Source organism: Pteropus alecto, unplaced genomic scaffold (assembly GCF_000325575.1).
Source record: "Pteropus alecto unplaced genomic scaffold, ASM32557v1 scaffold109, whole genome shotgun sequence".
In the NCBI taxonomy this organism is placed as follows: Eukaryota; Metazoa; Chordata; class Mammalia; order Chiroptera; family Pteropodidae; genus Pteropus; species Pteropus alecto.
Genome location: NW_006494608.1, coordinates 3,687,320 through 3,712,389, shown reverse-complemented (window position 1 = coordinate 3,712,389; position 25,070 = coordinate 3,687,320). Strand labels below are relative to the sequence as shown.

General features: G+C 32.9%; 1 pseudogene; it reads left to right on the top strand.

Annotated features, from left to right (window-relative positions):
- Window positions 1-586: 586 nt before the first annotated feature.
- Window positions 587-1,108, top strand: LOC102878710 (annotated as a pseudogene).
- Window positions 1,109-25,070: the final 23,962 nt, after the last annotated feature.

Genomic DNA, 25,070 nt, shown 5'->3' with positions numbered 1-25,070 from the left:
TGTTTGCTGCTGTATTCTAGCCTGGCTTAGAGTTGCTCGATAAATATTTGTTGAATGAACGAATGAATGAATGAATGGATGGGTGAATGGATGACTTTACATAGGTTTTTTGTTTTTTGTTTTTAGTAATTTCTCTTTACTGTTACATTTATTGCAAACATTTTTCCCAGTTTCACATTTGACTTATAATTCTTATGGTATTTTTATATGAAGCAGTAATTAATTTTTATGCAATTCTTTTTTTTCTTTATAAATACTATTACCTGAAAAGCCCTTCCTGACCCAAACAACTGTTTAAGACAAACCTGTTTTCTTCAAATATTTTATGGTTTTATTTTTTGCTTTTACTCTTCTAACATATCTTGAATTCATTGCTTATGTGAGCTAATCTAAATTGATTATTTTCCAAAGAAAAATTTTCTACATATTATGTATTTATTAGGATTATTGACTAATTCTTTCAATGTTAACTCTATCTCTATCTTTCTGTTCGTAGAAAGTGATCCAGATTATTTAGGATAGTGTTTTAATTTTTATGATTTTAGGAGATGGACAGGGGATGTGGCAAATGCTACTTATCTATGAAATGCAGTTAGCATATCAGCTAGACCTATTTTTCTAATGCAGGGTGACCGTTTCTGTTATTTAAAGATGTAAAACAATGTTGAAGACTTGAAAAAAAAGGCCATGGAAGGTGCCATTGATGGATAATTAATAAAATCTACAGAGACTGTCGATCTATTTCAGATGCTTATGGCAGAAAACAAAGTGATTTACCTCCACAAACTGGGAAAAATTGAAGACATTAACTCTATCTGCTGAAATGATTTTCAGCCTTTCCCCAAATAGTATTTCAGAAGCTATGAAAAACTTGATATCTCAGCAAGTGACTCTTTAATTCTAATTGTTTATGTCGAAGATAGAGAAAAACAAAATCATGACCTAATATTTCAGGTAGAAGGTTATATCAAATTTCTCTGAAAAATCTTTCTAAAATAACAAATATTATGAAAATCAAAAAGATATATAAACAATTTTCACAGGAAGAAAATATTGAGATATTATTGAATTTATCATTTGTAGAATATTAACAAAAGATGTTTTGTGAAATGACAAAAATATTAAAACATTTTAGGATTTATACAAATAATTATTATAATTTTATGATGTGGATTAGTATTGTTCTTATATTTTATTTAAACCTGTTCCTCTTAATTTTTAAGGCTAATTCTATAGCTATATTTGCTAAGTTCTAAAATGATACTATGAAGAATTTAATTTAAAAATGTGTCGAATATAATTATAAAGCAGAAAAATAGTCGAGCTCAGTACAATATTCTGTGTTCTAATATAAGATGGTCACTTGGTGAAGGTGTAGTCTGCCAGGTTTCTCCACTGTAAACTTACTATTCTTTCCCCCTGTAATTACTAAATTCTTGGGGAACAATGTATTCATACTATGAAAATATCCTGTTTATCCTTAAACTTTAATTAAGTAATTTTAACATCTATTGGTAGATCTTGCCTGCAACAATTATTACTGTGGTGTCCTAATGGCAATTTTCCTCATTTCTTCTAAATTTACTGATTACAATTCTTCTGTAGGAGGAGCTGTGCCATCTCCCCCATTTATGTATTCAATTATTTATTTATGAGAACAAGGGCTCATGGGTATTCATTTTAGTCTATGGATGCTAATTCAATACTACTGTTATTTATTTTGTTTCTCATAGTTTTCTAGTTTTAGCCCTTTGGCCTAGGTTGGCTCCTTGGCCCTTTGCCATGCCCCCATCCTTTTGAGCACATTTTTACTCTTTGATATCACAAGATGCTACGGATTCATTTTTTCTTTTTCATGATCTAGGCTTGGAATTGACCATTTATCCAAAAAAAGAAGTAGCTAGTTCTTAATTATTCAACATTTTCTAAATAGTTTACAGACTTTAAGTTTATTTTTTCTTTATTTGCAGCCATATTCAGGCTAGAGGAATACTGATTAACCTACCATGACAAAAATAATAGTTCAGGAATTAGAGAGATTGCCAATTTTTATGACTTCACATGCCTATTTTTAAAATTTGGTTTCTTTAATTGATAATATTGGCAAAAACTAACATGATGCTTAGAGATTACTTATAAATACTGTCATCTAAGCTGCCAATTTCTATGAATAATCAGATTTCTGCTGTCTATACCATAGAATGAGCTGCAAGGAACCTCATCTTCTTCATCTCACTTCCTAACCCACTCTGCTATACACTAATGGTGACTGAGGCATTTCTATAGACCTAAGGATCTACATAACACTATGTAAACAACTAACATGGAAGGAGTCTAATATCCCCATTTTATGGATAACCAAATGGGCTGAAAGTAAAATGAGTTCTCCAAGATTACAGATTTAGCTGTGGTTCAACTAGGAACCAAAGTCTGTGTTTGGAACCCACTGGATTATTCTTAATAACTTCATCACAATGTTGGAGGAGGCAGGATTATGTTTCAGGTTCTGAAAGTCTTGACAGAGTGAGCCCACAAATGTCAGCTAAAATGGACAGAACTCAAATTAGACAACAATCAAGAGAACTCTGTTAATTATAAAATAAACTGCTTTTTATACTTTAAATTAAAAAAATTTAAAGTATAAATTTAACTTAGACTAAAGCCCAAAGATAATGGAAGAACTGCAACTAGTATCACATACATCATGTGGGTCCCCCAAACCTCACAAGTACTTTTTGTTACACTTGTTGAGAATTTAATCCTATATTCTCAAACACAGTCTCTCTTGTCCTGGTGGTATGTATGTATGTACGTATGTATGTATTTTTAATTTTTTATTTGAATAGTATTGGTCTAACATATCAGGCAGTTTTTAAATTATATTTTTTATAATTAAAAAAATTTAATTACAGTTGACTTTCAATATTATATTAGTTTCAGGTATACAATATAGTGATTAGTTAATTATATAACTTATGAAGTGATCACTTTGATAAATCTAGTACACATCTGACACCACGCATAATTATTATGATATTATTGACTATATTCTTTATGCTATCTTTACATTCCCATAACTATTTTTAACTACAAATTTGTACCTCTTAATCCCTTCCTCAATTAACCCATTCCCCCAATCCCCCTACCACCTGGCAACCATCAAAATGTTTTCTGTATCTATGAATTTGCTTGTTTGGTTTGTTCATTTTTTTGTTATTGATCTTTAGATTACACATATAATCAAATCATATAATATTTGTCATTCTCTGTCTGATTTATTTTATTCAATATAATAACCTTTAGGTCCATTTGTGTTGCAGGTGAGAAGATTTTATTCTTTTTATGGCTGAGTAATGTTACATTGTATGTATGTACTACTTCTTTATGTATTTATCTATTGTAAATAATGCTGCAGTAAACATATAGTCGTATATGTCTTTTTGAATTAGTGTTTTGGGATTTTTTGGTATAAATATCTAGAAGCAGAATTACTGGGTTTTTGTTTTAAAGTCTATATTGTCTGATATAGTTATTGCTACCCTAGGTTTTTTGTTTGTTTCCATTTTCATGAAATATATTTTTTTATTCTCTTACCTTCAGTTTGTGTGTCTTTCAATCTGAAATGAGTCCCTTACAGCATATGCAATGATCTTATTTTTTCACCTATTTAGCCTCTATGTCTTGATTAAAGAATTTAATCTATTTACAGTTAAAATAACTTTGATAGATGTGTACTTATTGCCATTTTATTATTCATATTTTTGGTTCTTTTTTTTTTTCTTCTTAAAAAAGTGTCTCTAACATTTCTTGTAATACTGGCTTGATGGTGATGAGCTCTTTTATCTTTTTCTTCTCTGGGAAGCTCTTTATCTGTCTTTTGATTCTAAATGTTAGTTTTGCTGGGTAGAGTAATTTTGGTTGTAGGTGCTTGCTTTTCATCACTTTAACTATTTTGTGCCAATCCCTCCTGACTTGCAAAGTTTCTGTTGAGAAATCAACTGACAGACTTATGGGTGCTCCTTGGTAGATAACTAATTGCTTTTCTCTTGCTGCTTTTAAGATTTTTCTCTTGGTCTTTAACCTTTGGGATTTAATTATATTGTGTCTTGGTATAGGCCTCTTGGGTTCATCTTGTTTGGGACTCGCTGTGCTTCCTGGGCTTGTAAGTCTATTTTCTTCACCAGGTTAGGGAAGTTTTATGTCATTATTTCTTTAAATAGATTTTCAATTTCTTGTTTTCTTTCTTATGCTTGTGGTACCCCTGTGATGAGAATGTTAGTATGCTTCATGTTGTCCCAGAGGCCCCTTAAACTATCTTTATATTTTTTAGCTTTTTTTCTTGTTGCTGCTCTGATTGGGTGTTTTCTGTAACCTTATCTTCTAAATCACTGATTTGATTCTCTGCTTCATCTAATCTACTGTTGATTCCCTCAAATGTATTCTACATTTCAGTTATTGTATTTTTCCTTTTTGGCTGGTTCTTTTTTGTGTTTTCTACCTCCATTTTTATGTCTCCTCTTCTCTGAAATTCTCACTGAGATCACTGAGCATCCTTACAACCAGTGTTTTGAACTCTACATCTGGTAGACTGCTTGTCTTCATTTTGTTTAGTTCTTTTTCTAGAGCTTTGTTCTGATCTTTCATTTGGGACATTTCTTTGTCTCCTCATTTTGGCTGCCTCCCTGTGTTTGTTTCTATGTATTAGATAGAGATTCTATGTTTTTAGGTCTTGGTAGAGTGGCCTTATGTAATACGTGTCCTGTGGGGCGCAGTGGCCTAGTCTCCCTGGTCAACTGAGCCAGGTGCTCCAGGTATGTCCCTTTCATAGGTTGTGTGTGCCCTCCTGTTATAGTTGAGTCTTGATTTCTGTGGGAGGGGCTTACATTCAGGCTGACTTGATTGCTGTGGGAGGGGCTTACATTCAGGCTGACTACAGTGAAAGAGCTGTGTTGCAGAGGCTGACCCTACAGATTAAGATTCACTTTAGCACAGCTGTGGTGCCTGCTCAGTCTGCCATTTATGTATGTGTTTGGGTGGTGCTTTGGTGTTATCTGAAGCCGGTCACTGGGAATATTGGTTCTGGGGCCTATTGGAGGGGCTTTTTTTCAGGCTAAGGTCAGCCAGTGCCTGTATCCTGCGTGGGGCCACTTGAAGAGTTACAAAGTCATCTACAGATGGCTGCCACCATTGCTGAGCTTGGGGGTTACTTGAGAATCCAAATCATGAAGTGAGGCAGCTGTTGGTAGTGCCAGGCTTGAGGCTGCTTAGCAAGAGCATGGGGTACACCAAGGTAAGATGCTGCCTGTTTGGGGTTTGTGAATGTTTGAGATGTTTTAGGAAAGTTTGCAGCATGAGCCAAGACAGACCATTTGTATGGAAAAGCCACTGGAAGCAGCTTAGGTAGGCTAACAAGTTGAGTGGGGCAGGGCCCCTTAAGGAATCACCAAGGCATGGTGAATGGTGTTAGCTAGATTGATGGAGACTCAGAGTGGTGGAATGGCTCAACAAAGGAACAATGGATTCTACTAGTACTTCTGTCTGGGAGAAAGCTGTCTCTCTAGCCCTCGCACTGAAGCAAGATAATTCAGTATCTCCTCTGGTGTCCCTGGTATCTTTCGAGCTGCTGCCCTAGTAGTGGAGCTCAGAACAAGTAAGTTCCTCCAAGAGTGAGTCCATGCATGAGCCCTTTAAGAAGAATACCTGGACTTTCAGCCACCTTTCATTTAGCCTCAACCTCAGCTGGTTTTCATAGCCAGAAGTTTTAGAGACTTCTCTTCCCATCACTGAAACCCTGGGCTGGAAAGACTAGTGTAGGGCTGGGTCCTCTTGCTCCTCAAGAAGGACTTCTGCAGCCAAGATGTCCCTCCTAATTTTTAACTTTTACATGTGGGTGTGGCACCAGCCCTTTCGCATCTTTGCCCCTTTTACCAGTCTTGAGGTGGCTTCTTCTGTATTTCCCTAATTATAGGGCTTCTGTTCAGACTAGACTGCAGGTGATTCTCAATGATGGTGGTTCTGAGGTTTAGTTGTAATTTTAAAGTGGTCATGGGAGGAGGTGAGCAGTGTTTGCCTATTCTACCTCTTAACTGGGAACCCTCTTCTCCTCGTCCTGGTATTTTTTAATATAATTTTAAGCAAGTCATTACCTACAATGGAAATAAACTATGAATAGGCAATGATTATGAGGTAAGGTTAGTATATTAGTCAGAGTTCGTCAAAGAAACAGAACCAGTATGCTATACACAGAGATATAGATACATGTGAAAGAAATTATTATAGAAATTTGCTCATAGGATTATATAGGCCAAGAAGTCCCACAATCTGCTATCTATAAGCCAAAGAAACAAGAACGATGGTTGTGTAATTCAGTCTGAGTCTTAAGACCAGATAACCAAGGAGCTGATGATGTAAATCCTGGTCTGCATCAGAAAGCCTTAAAACTAGGAGTGCCAATGTTTGACGTTTGAGAGCAGGAGAAATGGATATCTCAGCTCAAGCAAAGAGTGCAAATGGGCCTTTGCCTATTTTCTTTCTTTTGGTTGGTGGCAGCCATTTGAAGATTTCCTGGTGGCTCGTGTCAGGTAGCCCCAGGTAGGGCACAGGCTACGGCTGAACTTGGTGTTTGACGTTTGAGAGCAGGAGAAATGGATATCTCAGCTCAAGCAAAGAGTGCAAATGGGCCTTTGCCTTTTTTTTTTTTTTTTTTTAAATTCAGGCCTTCTATAGATTGTATGATGACTACTCATATCAGGGAGGGTGATCTTCTTTAGTAATCTACTGATTCAAATGTTCATCTTTTCTGGACACACACCACAGACACACCCAGAAATGTTTTACCAACTATATGGACATCCTTTAGCCCAGTAAAGTTGACATTAACCATCTCAGTTAGGGACTAATGAAATGAATTTTGAGAACTTGTCATCAGAGAATGTATGGTAGCCAAAGAAGGAAAGAATATGCTCTGAAGTTTAGAAAGTAGAACTTCTAAAAGTTTAGTGAAAAATTTGTATTACTCCATAACATGAAGTTTTGAAAGGAAATATAACTTTAGAAGGTTGGAAAGTTCTCAAAAGATGTAATTATGACTGTATAATCCTATAGATTGAATTGTATGAAGCTACAGAAGGCATGCTTATCAAATATGTAGATGACATGAAGCCTGGCAAGAGAGTGAACACATTGTATGTCAGAATCAGAATTGAAACAACAACAAAAAAAATCTTGTCAGTCTGTAGCAATGGGATGAATCTCTAAAAAGATAGAAGTTAACTGGGATTAACATAAGATCCTACACTTGGGTCCAAAAACCCAACTGCCCAAATGAAGTTGGAAGTGATGCAGCATAGCAGCATGTGATAAAATGACTGTCAAATTTTAATAAACCAAAAAGTTAAAGAGATATTATAACAATAATAGAAGTGCTAAACATTTCAAAAAAGATTTTTCCACCATTGTCTGCTGGTCAAATCTTACGAAGTAATTGTTTACTTTTGGATCAGTTATAAGAAAGGGATAAGTAAAGGAAATATACTTAACACTTATTAATGAAACATATTTGAAGATATGTGGGGTTGTTTACTTTAAAGAAGAGACAAATCTAAATTCAAGATGAGGAAGGAATAAAAGTTCTCTTCAAGTATTTTAAGGACTTATAAGTCAAAAATGCTAATGGGGTTTAAATAGTAAAACTAGGATCAGTGAATAGAAGCCACAGGAAAATAAACTTCAGCTCAGAATAAAGAAGTTATCTAAAATTCATATAGGCTCTTTGAAGAGTGGGTTCCCAACCAAAGGAGACATTTGAACACAAATTCATTCAAACAGTAAAAGAAATTGTAGGTCAGATAACTTTATCGTTTCTGATGCTATGTTTAAGTACTATTGTGAGAAATAACTACTATATCAGACTTATTTTAATTCATTATTTTTTAAAAATTCATTCTTGACAGGGACAAGATTCATTTGTCGGGTAGTATGTCTATATATTTTTAATAACAAACTGTGTTATATCAACATGGAAAATATTTCTAGAAAAGAATTAAAAACATTAAATTTCAGGGAATTTTGAAAGATTTATTTAGTCTTATTACATCTTTTATTTTGGTGTTGATACTTACTGTAAAATTGAAGACATTAAAATCATGAGGAGCTAGGTTCTAGAAGAGCTAATTACAATCTCTAATTATAGAGGAAAAGAAACTGACTAAATGGCACCTATTCTCTACTCATATTGTAATAGTAATTGAATCTCTCAGACATGTCAAATTCTCCTTTCAGAATTTCTAGCACTGCCCTTTCTATCAAACTATCAAAAGTCCCTAGCCATGAACTTCTCAGTTGCCAGTGCATTGAGGCATTTCCTAACTAGTGCAGCCCAGGAAAGACTTTGTTGACATTGTCAGATCCATAAATCCTCTTTCACTTTTTAAATATCCTGTTAGTGCTTCTCTGAGTTACCACTTTCATCTCTTTATTTCTACTCTACATGTTTCATTCTCTATTGCTCTTCACTTAAATTGGTAAAAATCTCTTACATTCTAAGATAATATATAAAACTTTTTTTTTTTTTTTTTTTACAAAATCAAAAGGAAAAAAGCAAGGAAGAAGTTAGAGAAAGGGGAAAAGGATGCTTTGAATTTCAATTCAGGGTCTTCTTGGAAAAACCTAAACTAAGTTATCTCTGAGAGTGCTAGTGAAATATTAGAGAATCATTTTACAGGCTGTATTTAGGAAAAGAGAGATTTGAGAAGAAGATAATTAGATGAAAGAAGAGAGAAATAGTTTAAGAGATTGAACTTGTGAGTTCTTAAGTTTTCTTTTAAACAATGTAATGGTTAATTTTATATGTCAACTTGGTTAGGCCATGGGACCTCGTTTTGGGTCAAACTCACCAGTCTAGATGTGGCTGTAAAGGTATTTTTAAAGGTATGATTAAAATTCAAATTGGTAGAATTTGAGTAAAACAGATTATGTTCAATAATGTGAGTGGGGATCTTATCTAATAAAGTTTTGAAAGTCTTGAGAGTTCCCCACAGGAAAAAGGGATTCTGCCTCCAGGATGGCTTCAGGCTCCTCACTGAAGCATTGGTACTTCCCTGGGTCTTAGGTCCCTGCTGGCCTGCTCTGTAGATTTCAGACTTGCCAGCCTTCAAAAATGCATGAGACAATTTCTTAAATCATTCTCTTGACAGATAGATAGATAGAGAGATGGAGAGATGAAGATAAAGATATAGTGATATAAATAAAAGCATATCTTTATAGATTGTGTACATACAAATCTATAATTATCCAATTTGTTCAGTTTCTCTGAGAACCCTGATTAAGAGCAATGAATTTATTTAATCTCTTGTCCTACTCACTAGTTTCCTCCTCCTACTTTTGTCCTTAAAATTGACCTTCTTCCAGGGTAAGACTCTGTACTCTTCCTTTAAACTTTCTGTATGAAGCTACTTCTACCTCCCTTCTTACTCCAAAATGATACATTGTGTAATGATATCAAAAAATCTGTATTATAGTACAGTTTGATAAACCATTAACTCATGGATATGTATATCTTCCTATCAAAGAAATGGAAATTATGATAGACTTAACGAAAGCCTCACCCAGGATTCATTGTAAGGATCATTTGAAATAATACATGTTAAACAGCTTTTCAGTCTAAAACCTTAGCACATTTTTTCTTTTTCTTTTTTACCTACCTCATTGAAGAACTGTTCTAGAGTAAAGGGTACAAATCAATTCAGTGAAATTCAACATAGATTCCCTGTGATAATCCTGATACCTTAGAAGCTCACAAACTGGTAGAGGGGGAGAGTCATGTAAATACTTAAATAACTCTAAGACAGGTAGATCTGGGGAAAATGCTTTAAGATATTTATAAACAATGGGCATGTTATGAGAGTAAAAGATAAAATAATTTATCCATTGTTATATTAGGCTCTAGAGTGCTTATACAGTGTGCCAGATATTGTATCAACACTTTATACATATTATCTTACTCAAATGTTACAACAACTGTGTGAGAGGTACACTATTAATAGTCCTATTTTATAGTTGCAGAAACTGAGGACTTGAAAATTTATCAAATGGTCTAAGGCCATGTACTTAAGAGAGTGGAAGAATAAATACTCGAATTTAGAATATCTAATTCCAAAGGCCAAGTTCTTAACTGTCACATAACAATGCCTCTTATATAAAGAAGAATTAGTAGAATCAATGCCTGAAAGTGGGAAAATGTAGGATGTGTTTTTTGTATGACTGAAAAACAGCATGATTGGATTTCTACTTAAGGCAATACAGCAGATCATATATTCAGAAATATACCTCCTGGTGCAATATACCTAAAATGATAGATTAAACATTTGAAAAAATCCAATTTAGTGACTTAAGTAATAAAAAAATATAATTAAGGGATTCCCTTAGAAGATAGAAATAATTAATCTGAAAAGGTAAGCAAATCAGAGTTTTGTTGATCTATACAAGTTTGCGACAGGAAATAAAGTCTTAGGCTGGAGAAGGATAGATAATAGCTAAGTGACCTCTGCATGAAGGTAAAACATGTGTAGGAAGATGCTACTAATGAACAATAACAACAGAACTTGTTGAAAAAGTTGAAAGTAAGGTTATATACTTTCCTTAGCCTTGGTTTTAAATGAAATGGTAAGGGGAAAACAAGCAAAAGTCTCTCTTGAGAATTCTTAATTATGATCATATACTCATTGTTTAGAAGTTAGAATTCAAATATCTATGAAAGCTAGGAAATCCCAAGAGGTGGTAGAGAAAATAATGGTTATGAGGCTGAGAAGCCGAGCAGAGCTCTCAGCAATTTTAGGAGGCTTACCAATAAGATGGAATCCCAACAAACATCTCACATTTTGATTTAAGCAACATAAAGGGTTATAATCTAGAAGTAATGACTAGATGGAAATAGACCAGCTCTTACAACTAATAAAATCCATTCCTAATTAGCTGAATACCATACTGCGTGAGTTGATCTGCTTTTATCCTGACACACACACAATAACCAAAATATATCCTCTTGGGAGGAAAATTACAATATCAAGAACTTCAATTTATCTCTTTATTTTTTCATCACAATGCTCAACTTTATTTTCTTTAAAAATTAAAAAAAAAAACACATGTCTCCCATGAATCAAAATAATCAAATAAAACCAAAGAGAAAAAAAATAGGCCAGATAATCAAATCCAAAATCAATTGACAAATTAGAATAAATACATATCGACTTTAATATGATAATTAATGTATGCTCAAAAACATTGATGGAGAATTTTAATAGACAACTGAACTCTAAAGAATGATTAAATAGGAATTCTTGAAGAAAAAAATATAATTACTACAAGTAAGGACCTAGTAGACAAATTAAGAAGAGAACAGTCTCAGCTAAATAGAGGATTAATGAACTGGGAAATAGAATAATAGAAATATCCAGGCTAAAGAGTAGAGAAACAAATGTATAAGAAAAGTAAGAAAAACAAAAACAAACAAAAAAAAATCAAAAAGTCATTACAAGAGGCATGTAGGACATGGTGAAAATGCCTCGTGTGGGTGCACTGGAATCTCAGAAACAGAGTAGGAGAATGGTTCTATTTTTGAAGTAATACTGACTGAGAATTTTCTAAATTTGATGAAAGACATCAAATTTCATGTTCAAATAGTATTACAAAACCCAAGAATAATAAAAACCAAGCAAGCATACTGAGGCATACTATTATATACCTCAAAGAAAGTAAAGCCAATGAGAAAACTTGAAACACAGCCAGAGAGAAGGAAAGACACATTACTTTCAATAATAAAATACTTTTATTACTTTTAAGACCATACAAATAGAACTTATTTCTTAACAAAAATCATGGAAACCAACAGATAGTTGAATGACATTTTGAAAGTACTGACTAAAAATAACTGCCAACTTAGAATTCTAAACCAAGCAAATACTCTTCAAAGATGACCTGAATTATATATTAGAAAAAAATGTTTTTTTAAAATGAAGGCAAATTAAGACATTTTATGCAAAAAAATATCATCAGCAGAGACATATACCCACACAAAGAAAAACAAACACAAAACCCGAAGAGAATTGTTCAGGCAGAAGAAAATGATCCAATATGAGAGAAAGAAAGATGAAGAAGAATTAAAGAGTAAAGGAAAGAAATATATGCACCAATCCAAATGATTATTGATTATATACAATAATATCAATAATGTCATGTAGAAGTTTTAAGTATATGTAGAATTAAAACATACAACAATAATAGTTTAAAAAGTGAAAAGATGCTATGTGTTTTAATGCCTTTGCATTATACTGAGAGTGGTAAAAGTAATTATTTAAGTTAAACTCTAGTAAGTTAAAGATACATGTTATGATTTCTAAGTTAACTATTAAATTAAAAGTAAAACATGTATAACTAATAAGAGGAGGAATGGAATAATTTTCTAAATAACTTGATTAATACAAAATAAGGAAATAAGAGAGGATAAATATCTCATACTGTAGGTGGGGATTATTAGAAATAAAGCCATATTTCGCTAGATTAAAATCCAAATATATCAGTAAATTAGAAAAAAATGTAAACAGAGCAAATATATTGATTAAAATGCCAATAGTATCAGTAAATGAAAAAGGAAAACTAAATTATATATGCTGATGTGTGTTAAATAAAGATAAAGTGTTAAGCCTTTTCACCTCTCTGGCCTTTCCATTCCAGTTCTGAATATAATCTCCAAACCAAGAGAAGGATAAAATAGAAAGAAAAGAGAAGACCTCAAACAATCTGAAAATAAAATTATGAAAGAAAAATAAAATAATAAAAAGGGAGAAATTCTCATATACATATGATAGCTACTATAAAAAATAGAGAATAAAAGTATTTGTAAGAAGGTGGAAAAATTGAAACCCTTGTGCACTGTTGGCAGGATTTTAAAATGGTGGAACTTCTGTGAAAAACAGTATGGCAGTTCCCTTCCAAATTAAAAATAGAACTACCACATGATTTAGCAATCCTATTGACCATTGTAGAGGGCAATTTTAATATATCTTTCTTAGTAATTAATACTTTAAGCTCACAAATATATCATTATGGATATAGAATATTTAAATAGCACGATTAACAAATTTGATCTAATTAATATATAGAGAACACTATCTCCAAAAATATATATATATTTTGAAACACAGATGTTAAGATTTCTTGTCACTTCCAGTTGGGTGGTGCAATAAGTAAACGCTGTGCTTGCCTCCTCTCACAAGCACATCAAAATTAAAACTAAACTACAAAATAGCCATCATTAGGAGTCATCTGAAAGTCTAGCTGAACAGAAATCCTGCAACTGGGGAAATACAGAAGAGGATATCTCAAGATCGGTAGGAAGGGCGGAGACACAAAATGGACTGGTCCTACACCTGCTTGTGGCTGTTGAGAATTGGGAAGAATATTTCAGCAGCAGAGATTCCCCTAGAAGAGTGAGAGGCTCCAGCCCCACACTGGGCTCTCCAGCTTGGGATTTCAGTGCTGGGAAGAGAAGTCTCCACAACTTCTGGCTGTGAAAACCAGTGTTGATTGTGGCTGAGTGAGACAGAGGGCTGAGGGAGTCATAGACTTTCCTTTTAAGGGATTTGCAGACCCAGGCAAGTGCCATATCTGAGTCTCTGGCAACATAGCTAACACTAGTAGCCCCACTCTGGTGATTCTTTGAGATCTTGCTCCTCTCAAATTGCGGGCACACCCAAGCCTCATTTAGTGGATTTTCCATAGGAATGGTCTGTCTTGGCTCATGCTGTGGGCTTTTGTAAAATCTCTCAAAAGTTCACAAAACCTAAACAAGCAGCTTCTGGCCTCAGTATGTTCTGTACCTCTTGCTGAGCAACCCCAACCCCGGCACTAGTGGCAATCGGCCTCAATTTGTGTCTTGGCCCTTCAAAGCACTTCCAAGCCAAGCATTTGTGGTGGCCATCTGCGAATTGCTTGGTCGCTCATGTCAGGTGGTCCTGAGCAGGGCACAGGATGCAGCAGAACTTGGCCTGTGGCAAGGTCCCTCCCAAGAAGCCCAGCCTGCATGCCCAGTGGCTAGCTTTGGTCTGAGTTGGAGCACCACCCAGGGGCACATCTGATGATGACACACTCAAGAGGCAGACAGGGCAGAGCCCTGCCAAAGTGAATCCTACTCTGTAAGGTAAACCCCAGCACAACAGCTCCTCCACTGGTCATGGCCAGTCATTAAAACCAATCAGCCCATAGGTCAAACCCTCCCATTGACAAGCAAACAGCAACCCAGGCTTAACTACAACAAGAGGGCACACACAACTTGTACAAGGAACACACCTGGAGCACTCAGCTCAGGTGAACAGGGAAGACAGTCTCACTGGGACCCACAGCATACTTACTACATAAGGCTACTCTACTAAGACTGGGAAACATAGCAGCCCTATCTAATACATAGAAACAAACATAAGAAGGCAATCAAAATGGGAAGTCAAAGAAATGCGTCTCAAATGAAAAACAAAACAAAACAAAACAAAAAACAGAACAAAGCTACAGAAAAAGAACTGAATAAAATGGTGATGAGCAATTCACCAGATGCAGAGTTCAAAACACTGGTTATAAGGATGCTCAATAAACTTAAGGGAAGAATAGATGAACTCAGGGAGAATTTTAACAAGGAGATAGAAACCATAAAAGTGGAGATGAAAAATAAAAAGGAACCAGTCAGAAATGAAGAATACAGGAACTGAAACAAAGAAAACTGTAGGAGGAATTAACAGTAGATTAAATGAAGCAGAGGATCAAATCAGTGATTTAGAAATAAGGTAGCAGAAAAGCAGAAAACCAGTCAGAACAGCAACAAGAAAAAAGAATCCAAAAATATGATAGTTTAAGGGGCCTTTGGGACAACAACAAGCATACCAACATTCACATCATATGGGTACCAGGAGAAGAGAGAGAGCAAGGAATTGAAAATCTATTTCAAGAAATAATGACTGAAAAGTTCCCTAACCTGGTGAAGGAAACAACCATACAAGTCCAGGAAGTGCAGAGAGTCTCAAACAAGATGAATCCAAGAGGCCTACATCAAGAAACGTCATAATTAAAATGCTCAAGGTTAAAGCCTAAGAAAAAAAATCTTAAAAGCAGCAAGAGAAAAGCAGTTAGATACCTACAAGGGAGCTCCCATAAGACTATCAACTGATTTCTCAACAGAAACCTTGTAGGCCAGAATGGATTGGCACAAAATATTAAAAGTGATGAAAAGCAAGCACGTACAGCCAAGGTTACTATACCTAGCAAAGCTATCATTTAAAACCAAAGAACAGATAAAGAGCTTCCCAGACAAGAAAAGCTAAAGGAGCTCATCATCATCAAGCCAGTATTATAGGAAATGTTAGAAAGACTTGTTTAAGAAGAGGAAGAAAAAAGAGAAAAAGATAGAAAAAATGAATAATAAAATGGCAATAACTATACATCTATCAACAATTACTTTAAGTGTAAATGAATGAAATGCTTCAATCAAAAGATAGGGGGATCAAATAGATAATAAAACAAGACCCTTACAAATGCTGCCTACAAGAGATTTACTTCAGATTGAAAGACACACATAGATTAAAAGTAAAGGGATGAAAAAGATGGTTCATGAAAATGGAAACAGACAAAAAAATGCTGGGGTAGCAATACTTATACTGGACAAAATAGACTTTAAAACAAAGGCTATAACAAGAGACAAAAAAAGGACCTAGTTATCCCACTTTGGGTATTTATCTGAAGAAATCCAAAACACTACTTTGAAAGGACATGTGAATCCATATGTTCATTGCAGTATTACTTACAGTAGCCAAGATATAGAGACATCTTGGGTGTCCATCAATTGATAAACTGATAAAGAAGAGGTGGTAAATATATACAATGGAATATTACTCAGCCGTAAAAAGGAATAAAATCTTGCCATTTGCAACAATGTAGATGGCCTAGAGGGTATTGTGCTGAGTGGAATAAGTCAGACAGAAAAAGAAAAATGTCATATGTGGAATCTAGAGAACAGGATAAACAAACAAACAATGGAAACAAGAGCATTTTGATGGTTTTCAGATAGAGGAGTGGAGGGATGGGTGAAGTGGGGAGGGGATTAAAAGGTGCAAATTGGTAGTTACAGAATAGTCATGGGGATGTAGAGTATGGCATGGGGAATATAGTCAGTAGTATTATAATAGCTACATGTGGTATCAGATGAGTACTGGGTTTATCAAAGTGATCACTTCATAAGTTATATAATTGTCTAATCACTGTCTCATACACCTGAAACTAATATAATATTGTATGTCAACTGTAATTGAAAAAATGAAAATATAAAAACTAAAAAAAAATTTCCTATTTTGTTGCACTAAAAAAAAAGAACACAGATGTTAATATTTACAAAATGAACATGTGCTTGGCTATAAATCACATTTTAATAAACATCAAAGAATCAGTATTGTATAGAATCATTTTAAAAATTATGATCATAATGAAATTATTTTAGAAATCAAAATTTTAAAGATAACTTAGAAAAGCCCATACATTTAAAAATTTTAAAAAACTTCTCAAAAACCTATGGAGCAAGGAAAGAATCACAAAAGAAATTTTAAAGTGCTTAATTTTGAACAATAATAAATGTATGTATCAAAACTGTGGAATTCAGAATAAACAAAATTTAGAGAAAAATATATAGTCATAAATACTTTTAATAACAGGAATAAATGCTAAAAGATAATGAACTATTGTTGGATAACAAACTATCTCCAAACTTAGTGGCTTAAAACAACAAATGTTTATTATTTTACAGGTTCGTTTGGTCAGAAGTATGGAGTGGCTTGGCTTGGTAGTTCTTTCTCTGGCTCTCTCAAAAGGTTTCAGTTAATATATTGACCATGACTACAGTTATCTAGAGGCTTGCTTGAGGTTAAAGAATTTTTTTCCAAGATGTTTCATTCATGTGGCCATTGGCTGGAGGCTTCAATTCTTTCCATGTGAGCCTGTTTTGTGGTGACCAACCGTCCCAGTTTTTCCAGGGCTATAGCTACACAAGATTTTCAGTGCTAAAACAAAAACTCCCAGACAACCAGAACAAGTGGTCATTCTAACCTTTGTGGAGGGCCACTTGACTTGCTTCAGAGTGAGTAATCTAAAAGGCAAGAAGCAGGCCACAATTACTTTTATGACCTACTCTCAGAAGTCACACATGATTCCTGCCATAATCTATCATTAGAAGTGATTCAATAAGTCCAGTCCACAGTCAAAGGGAGGACTCAACCTTTTGAAGGGAAAAGTGTCAAAGAATTTGTGGAGTCATTTAAAAACTACCATACTATGTTTGTAATTAAAGAAAAAAAATGCAACAGGGTAAATACAAAGCAAGTAAAAGAAAGGAGTTAATAAAGATGTGTAGAAATTAATAAGACAGAGAGCAGAGCTATTATTGCCTAAATATAAAAAAGGCAAAATAAGAAAATCAAAGATGACCTAAATAAATAGAGTGACATATTTTGTTCAAAAGTAAGAAATTTTAATGTAATGAATATGCCATTTATCTCTAAACTGGTTTGTAGATTAACATAATTCTAACCAAAATACCAGCAGAAATTTTTATAGGCAAAGGAAGTAGAATAGCTAAAACAGTTTTGAAAAAATAAATAAATTTAAAGAAAGTACACTACCCAATTTTAATACAGACAGTCTCTAACTTATGATGGTTAGACTTATGAATTTTTGACTTTATGATGGGACAAAAGCAATATGAATTCAGTAAAAACTATACTTTGAATTTTTAATTTTGATATTTTCCCAGGCTAGTAATATGTATCACAATACTCTTTCATGATGCTGGGCAGCAGCAATGAGATGATTTGCCCAACTATAGGCTGATGTAAGTGTTTTGAGCACCTTTAAGGTAGGCTAGGCTAAGCTATGATGTTCAGTGGTTAGGTCTATTAAATAAATTTTTGACTTATAATATTTTCAACTTATAAGGGACTTATTGGGGTGTAATCCTATTGTAAGTGATTTGCACTTGCTACAAAGCTATAGTAATCGGGACAGTATGGCATCAATAAAAGGATAGGCATATAGATCAGTGGAACAGAACAGAGATTCCCAAAATATATACACACAAATAGGTCAAATGATTTTAAGCAAAGGTGCAGAGGTAATTTAAGGGAGAAAAAATAGTCTTTTCAAAATTGGTGCTGGAATAACTGGATATTCCTTTTAAAAATATGACTCAGTGTATACTTCATACTTTATTATAAGAATCAACTCAAAATGAATCATAAATCTAAGTGTAAAACAAAACTCCAGAACTTTTAGAAGAAAACAAAAAAAGTTTCATTATCTGGGGTTAAGCAAAGAGTTTTTAGATATGATACCAAAAACATAATCCATAAAAGAAAAAAAGTGGTAAATTATTAGGTTTTATCAATATGAAAACATGTTGACCCTCTGAAAGACATTAAGAGAATAAAAGGTAAGCTACTGACTTGGAGAAAACGTTTACAAATCATATATTCAACAAAAACTTGTATCCAGAATATATAAAGAACTCTCAAGGCTCAAGAGTAAGTGTGGACAAAGTACTTTAACAGATACTTCACCAAAGATGATATTAGGATGGTAAACAAGCACATCAGCTATTAGGGAAATTCAAATTCAAATAACTACAGGATACCTCTATACACAAATTACAATGGCTACAATGAAAACTACTGACAATACCAAGTGCTGACTAGTGTGTGAAGCAACTGGAATTCTCAGTTGCTAGTGGTAATGCAAAATGATATAGACAATCTGGAAAATTGCTTAGGAATTTTTCATAAAGTTAAAAATACACGTACCACATGATACAGCAATCTCACTTCTGAGTATTTAATCTAGAGAAAGGAATATTTATGTTCTCATAAAAATCTATTCATCCATGTTTATAACAACTCTATTTACAATTACCGAAAACTGAAAACAATCAAATGTTCTGTAATAGGTGAATGGTTAAGCAAACTGCAGTACATCCATACTGTAAAATACTATTCAATAATTAAAAGGAGCAAATTACTGATATGCACAATAATGTGGATAAATCTCAAATGCATTATGCTAAGTGAAAGAAATTAGCTTCAAAAGATTACATACTGTAGGATTCCATTTGTATGACATTCTTGAAAAGGTAAAACTATTAATGTAGGAGAACAGATCAACAGTTGCTAGGGGCTTGAGGTGGTAGAAGGAGTACAAGGGAACAGCAAGAGAGATTTTGGAGATTATGGAACTGTTCCGTATCTTGATTGTGTTTCTGTCTACACAAATCTATCAAAATTCATTGAACTTTATACTAGAAAAATCTCAATTTCACTGTATTAAAAATAATTGGAAATAGAGCAAGCAAAAGTTAATTCTTTAACAAGACCAATTAAACAAATTAATCAAGAAATAAAGAAAGCAAGTACAAAGAACCCCAACAAAATTAATGATGAAAATTAGAGATGTTGCAGAGCTCTAAAAGCTAAGAGAATATTATGAACATTTTTTCACCAATGTGTTTGAAAACATCAGGGAAATTGATACTATTTAAGAAAATACAACCAAAACTGAGAAAAAATTTTTGAGAAAAAAAAAGTCTAAAAGAAGCGAATAAGTAGTTGGAAAATCCCATAAAAAATGTCAGGCCCAAAGTTAGAGATTAATTTTCTCAAATAATCATGCAATAAATAATTATAATTTTATTGAAATTCTTTCAGCAATAATACAAGGGAGAATACCTCCCAAGTTATTTGAAACATTTGCTATAAACTTGGTACCAAAATTGAAAAGGACATATGAAGAAGGAAAATTAAAGATCAATGCCACTTATGTACATAAATGTAAATAAATTGAATCTAATGATGTATGATATATATTATAATGGAGATGAGTTGATTTTAGAAATGCAAGGTTGTATCAGTATCTTAAAATTATTATAATTTATCACATTAACAAATTAAAAGAGAAACCATATATTTATTTCATTAGACAATTAAAATTTGATAATTTAAACATTAAAGAGAAAATCAATACCTTTTAGAGAAAATCAATAGTCAATACACTAAGCAGGGAATGGAAAAGAATATCCTTAAGATAAATGGTATGTACAAGAATACCTATCATCTAATCATTCACGTAACATAAAAAATTAAATCTAAGGCACACATGAAAAAGAGATACAATAAATTGCGAGGCATACCATGTTTATAAGACTACACTCAATATCATGAAGATGTTCATTCTCTTTCAAATTGCTCAATGGATACAGTGCAATTTAAAATATCTTTAGAATGGTTGTCTTTATGTTTTTTTTGTTTTTTCTTTAACTGTCAGACTGATTCTAAAATTTATGTAGAAAAGCAAAAGGCCAAGAATAACCATGACATTCCTTAAAAGAAGGATTGGTTGTGGAAAGTTGCCTTCTAAAGTAGCAAGCGTCATTTTGTACATGCAGTAAATAAAAGTGTGGAATTAACGTAAAGATGAACAAATGGACAAATAAAAAGAATGGGAGCTGAAAATCAGACTCACACATATATATGACAGGGAAAAATGAGCTATTTAAGAAATGAAGCTGAAACTGCCTCAAGATATGATTGTGCTACATGGTGAAGGATTAAGCATTGTTGTAGGTGAAATAAGATGGATGTTTGTCTGACTGCACACAAAGAGACAATTCCAGATTCATTAAATACTTACATGTAAAAGACAAAATTTTACAACTTTTAGGAAAAAAAGTATGAAAATTTCTTCAAATATATGAGCATATCTTAAATAAAAATCTAAAAATAAAATAACTATAAAGATTGATAAACTTTACCACAATAACATTGTGGTAATATATATCAAAAGACCTAACAAGAGTGAAAAGACATGCTGAAACAGAAACGTTTTTGCAACACATATAATTTGATACATTTTATATAAATATAGGTAGAGCACATTTATAATCTATACAGAAATACTAAAAAAATAATGAACAAATAATTAACTGAGGCATTTATGTTTGACCTGATGGCATTACCAAAAATACATAAAAAATATGTTCATGGACTTTAGACAATTGATTTAGTAGTTCATGTTGAAAAATAAAGTTAAAAAATGTAAAACACTAAATTAGCATAATAAAATCTTATATATAATTGAAACAAAACCTTATTTAAAACCTCTTGCTTTCTCTCCTGAAGTAACAATATCTTTTCCTTGAAGAATAGCTTCTTTAATCTTTATTCTGAACAGCTTTAAACAAATAGAAATATATGAATATCTTGGCTTTTCTTTTAGAATAACTTTGGATATTTACTTACTTATTCCTCTGTAAAATAATTTCACTAATAGCAAAAGCTAATAGAAAATTATAATAAACATGCTCCCCTATAAAAACTATGAAAACTATAAAATATGAGGAGTATATGTAAAAAAGTTCAACAAATATAAAAATTTACAAAGTCTTAAACAACAATTTAAATAAATGGAAATCTAGTCCATATTTATGAATATTTCTAAACGTAAAGATATTAAACTCCCTGAAAATAATCTATAAGTATAATATAATGAAAATAAAAATTGCAACATAATTTAAAAATGAAATATAACAGCTTATTTTAATATCATCTGAAAAGATACTAACTAGTAGTGAACAGAGAAGACAAGTTTTAAAATAAGGCACAGAAGTTTTACCTTTTTTTTTCAGTATACAAAGATCTATTTTGTCTAATTCAATCTTGTCAATTATATTTTTGACATTCTTTACATCCTCGTTTATTTTAGATGGTTTGATATGCTAAAAACTGAGAGAAGAGCATTAAAAATCTTTGTCTACATTTGAGCTTCTGTCAGTTCTTCCTTTTATATCTCACAGACTGTGCTTTATATACCTTGACTCTATGTTACTAAGCACATAAAGATTCAGGAGTTACACTTTCATTATGGATTGTATCTTTTTACAAATGAAACTTTGTGTGTATGTTCTATTTAATGCACTCTTGCATTGTTGAGATAAAATCTCTTAATGCATATCTGCACTATATTTTATAGATTTTTATTTTAGATTTTCTAGTGCAGACTTACTTGTCGACTTGGTCTTTCCTTTCCCGGTGTTTCCCCTCCTCGCCACACGGCCCCCTCCCTACCACCGCCCCGCCCCCCGTCCCTCTGCGCCTCTTCCGCCCCTCCGCTCTCGGGTTTGAATAGACTGGAACATTTTTATAGTCTTTAATTCAAGTTTCCAGTATCTGCATCAGTAGGTCTCTTTAGTTTTGTGCTATATTTTTTTTAATTTTCGGCTTTTTAATTTTTGAAGAAAGACATTTGTTTGAGGTTTTCAAGTATGTTAAACACATGTGAATGGAATTTCCCTTTTTTCTTTAATATGGGTTGATATGCTATTAATAACACTACTGAGGGATATTTTAGCATTAGAATGTTTTGTGGTTCTTAGCGACCTAAAAAGAAATTTCCTTTTTTCTTGGGAAATCCATTCAAGTTAGATAGGGTTAGGAGCATTTCAATAATAAATACTGTCAGATCCTTTTCTCCCTTGTCACTTATTGCCATGCTCAGCCCAGGCTCTGGGATCAATATACACCTTTGCCCTGACACACACACACTCACCCCAAGTTTCCTGTTTTTAGTAAATTGGTCAGATCAGCTTGGGCAGTAACCTTGACATATACTTCTTCCTCAAATCCCACTATTCAATCAATCATCATGTCCATTGATTCTTTCACCTGAGAGGCTCTTGAATTCTTCTACTTTTCTCTATCCTTGTTGTCATGATGCTATTTCAGGCCTCCACAAACTTTCCTGAATCACTGCAGCAGCATCCCAACCCCTTTCTATCCTTTCAGCTTTCCTTCAAGTTGTCTCCAGAGAGACCAATTTCTCATGGGAAAGGGTAGATGATTCATTAGATATAGGGAAAAAATATTAGTACTTCAACTTATGTTCTAAAATTTCATGCTTTAAAATTTTAGAATAGTGTTTTTTATACTTATATAACATATTAGCATATCCCTAAGTGTATACTTGCTATATAAAAAAATAAATAATATAATATAATGGAGCATTTTCAAAAATATTTTACTGACATGGGTTGAAAATAGAAAATTTCTGGAGATCACTGTTCCACACAGGATAACTAACTAACCAGGTATACAATTAAGAGAAACTTTTAGATATACATTGTGATAATAATACTACTGCATTAAATACTGCCATACCCAATTGGACTGAGGGGAAAATTCATATTTCTTTTTCTTTTTTAAAACAGCTTTATTGAGATATAATTCATATATCTTTGAACTTATCTACTTAAATTGTACAATTAATGTTTTTCAGTATATTCACAGATATGTGCAACCATACCATGATCAATTTTGCAATTGTTTTATCACTTCAAAAACCACTAATTTATTCTATGTCACATAGATTTTCCTATTTTGGACATTTTGTATAAATGTAGTCATGCAAAATATGAATTTTTGTGACTGGCTTCTTTCATTTGGCTTAGTGATTTAAAAATTCATCCAAATTGTAGCATGTATCAATATTACATTTTTTATGGCCAAATAATAGTATACCATTATATGAATATTCTACATTTGTGTACTGTTTCTCTGTTGATGGACACTGGGTAGTTTCTACCTTTTGACTGTTATAAATAATTTTTATAAACATCCATGTACAAGTTTTTGTGTGGATATATGTTTTCATTTTTCTATATTATATAGGGATAGAATTGCTAGTTAACTCCATGTTTAATTAAGGAACTGCCAGACTGTTTTCTAAAGTGACCATATCATTTTACATTCCCATTAGCAATGTATGAGGGGCCAAGTTTTCACATCCTGGTCAGCACTTATTATCTTCCTTTTTGATTCTAACCATCCTAGTGGGCACAAAGTGGTATCTCATTGTAATTTTGCTTTCTGTTTCTCTGATAACTAAGTATGAACATCTTTTCATGACCTTATTGGCCATTTGTGTATCTTCCTTGGAAAAATATCTTCTTTTTATTATTGAGTTGTAAGAGCTCTTTATGTATTCCAAATACAAAACCCTTTTCAAATACATTATTTACAAATATATTCTTCTATGCTGTGGATTACGTCCACTTTCTTGATAATGTCATTTGTTATACAAAAGTTTTTAATTTTGAAGATGTCCTATTTTCATGTGTTGCTCATGTTTTTTGAGTTATTCGAAGGCCATCAAGATTTAATCCTATTTTTTTTCCTAATAATTTTACAGCTTTGGCACTTACATTTAGGTCTTTAATCCATTTTTTATTTTTATATGGTGTGAGGTAGAGGTTCACTTTCATTCTTTTGCAAATGGCAATCCAGTTGTCACAGCATCATTTGTTGGAAAGACTATGCTATCGCCATTTAATGGTCTTGGCATCCTTGACAAAAATTAGTTGATGACGGAAGTACGAGTTTATTTCTAGAAGCTCAATTCTATTCCACATATTCATATATTTATCTTTGCGCTTGTACTATACTGTCTTGATTACTGTTGCTTTGTAGAAACTTTGAAATAAAAAAAAATGTGAATTCCTTTACTTTCATATTGTTTTCCAGCGTTGTGTTGGCTGTCCTGGGTCCCTTGCAATTCTATATGAATTTTAAAATTGGCTTCTAAATTTTTGCAAAGAAGTCAATAGGAATACGGATAGGTATTTTATTGAATCTATAAATCAGTTTAAGGAGTATTTACATCTTAACAGTGTTAAGACTTTCAATCCCTGAACATGAGATATTTTTCCTTTCATTTAGATCTTTAATTTTTATCAAGAGTATAAGTTTTTAACTTATTTTGTTAAATTTATCTTTTGTTTTTCAAGTTTCAGATGCACAGCATAGTGATTAAACATTTGTATATCTCATGAAGTGATCATCCAGATAAGCCTATCTGGCACCATATATAGTTATTACAATATTACTGACTATACTCCCTATGCTGTACTTTACATACCTCTGACTATTTTTATAACTGGCCATTCTTAATCC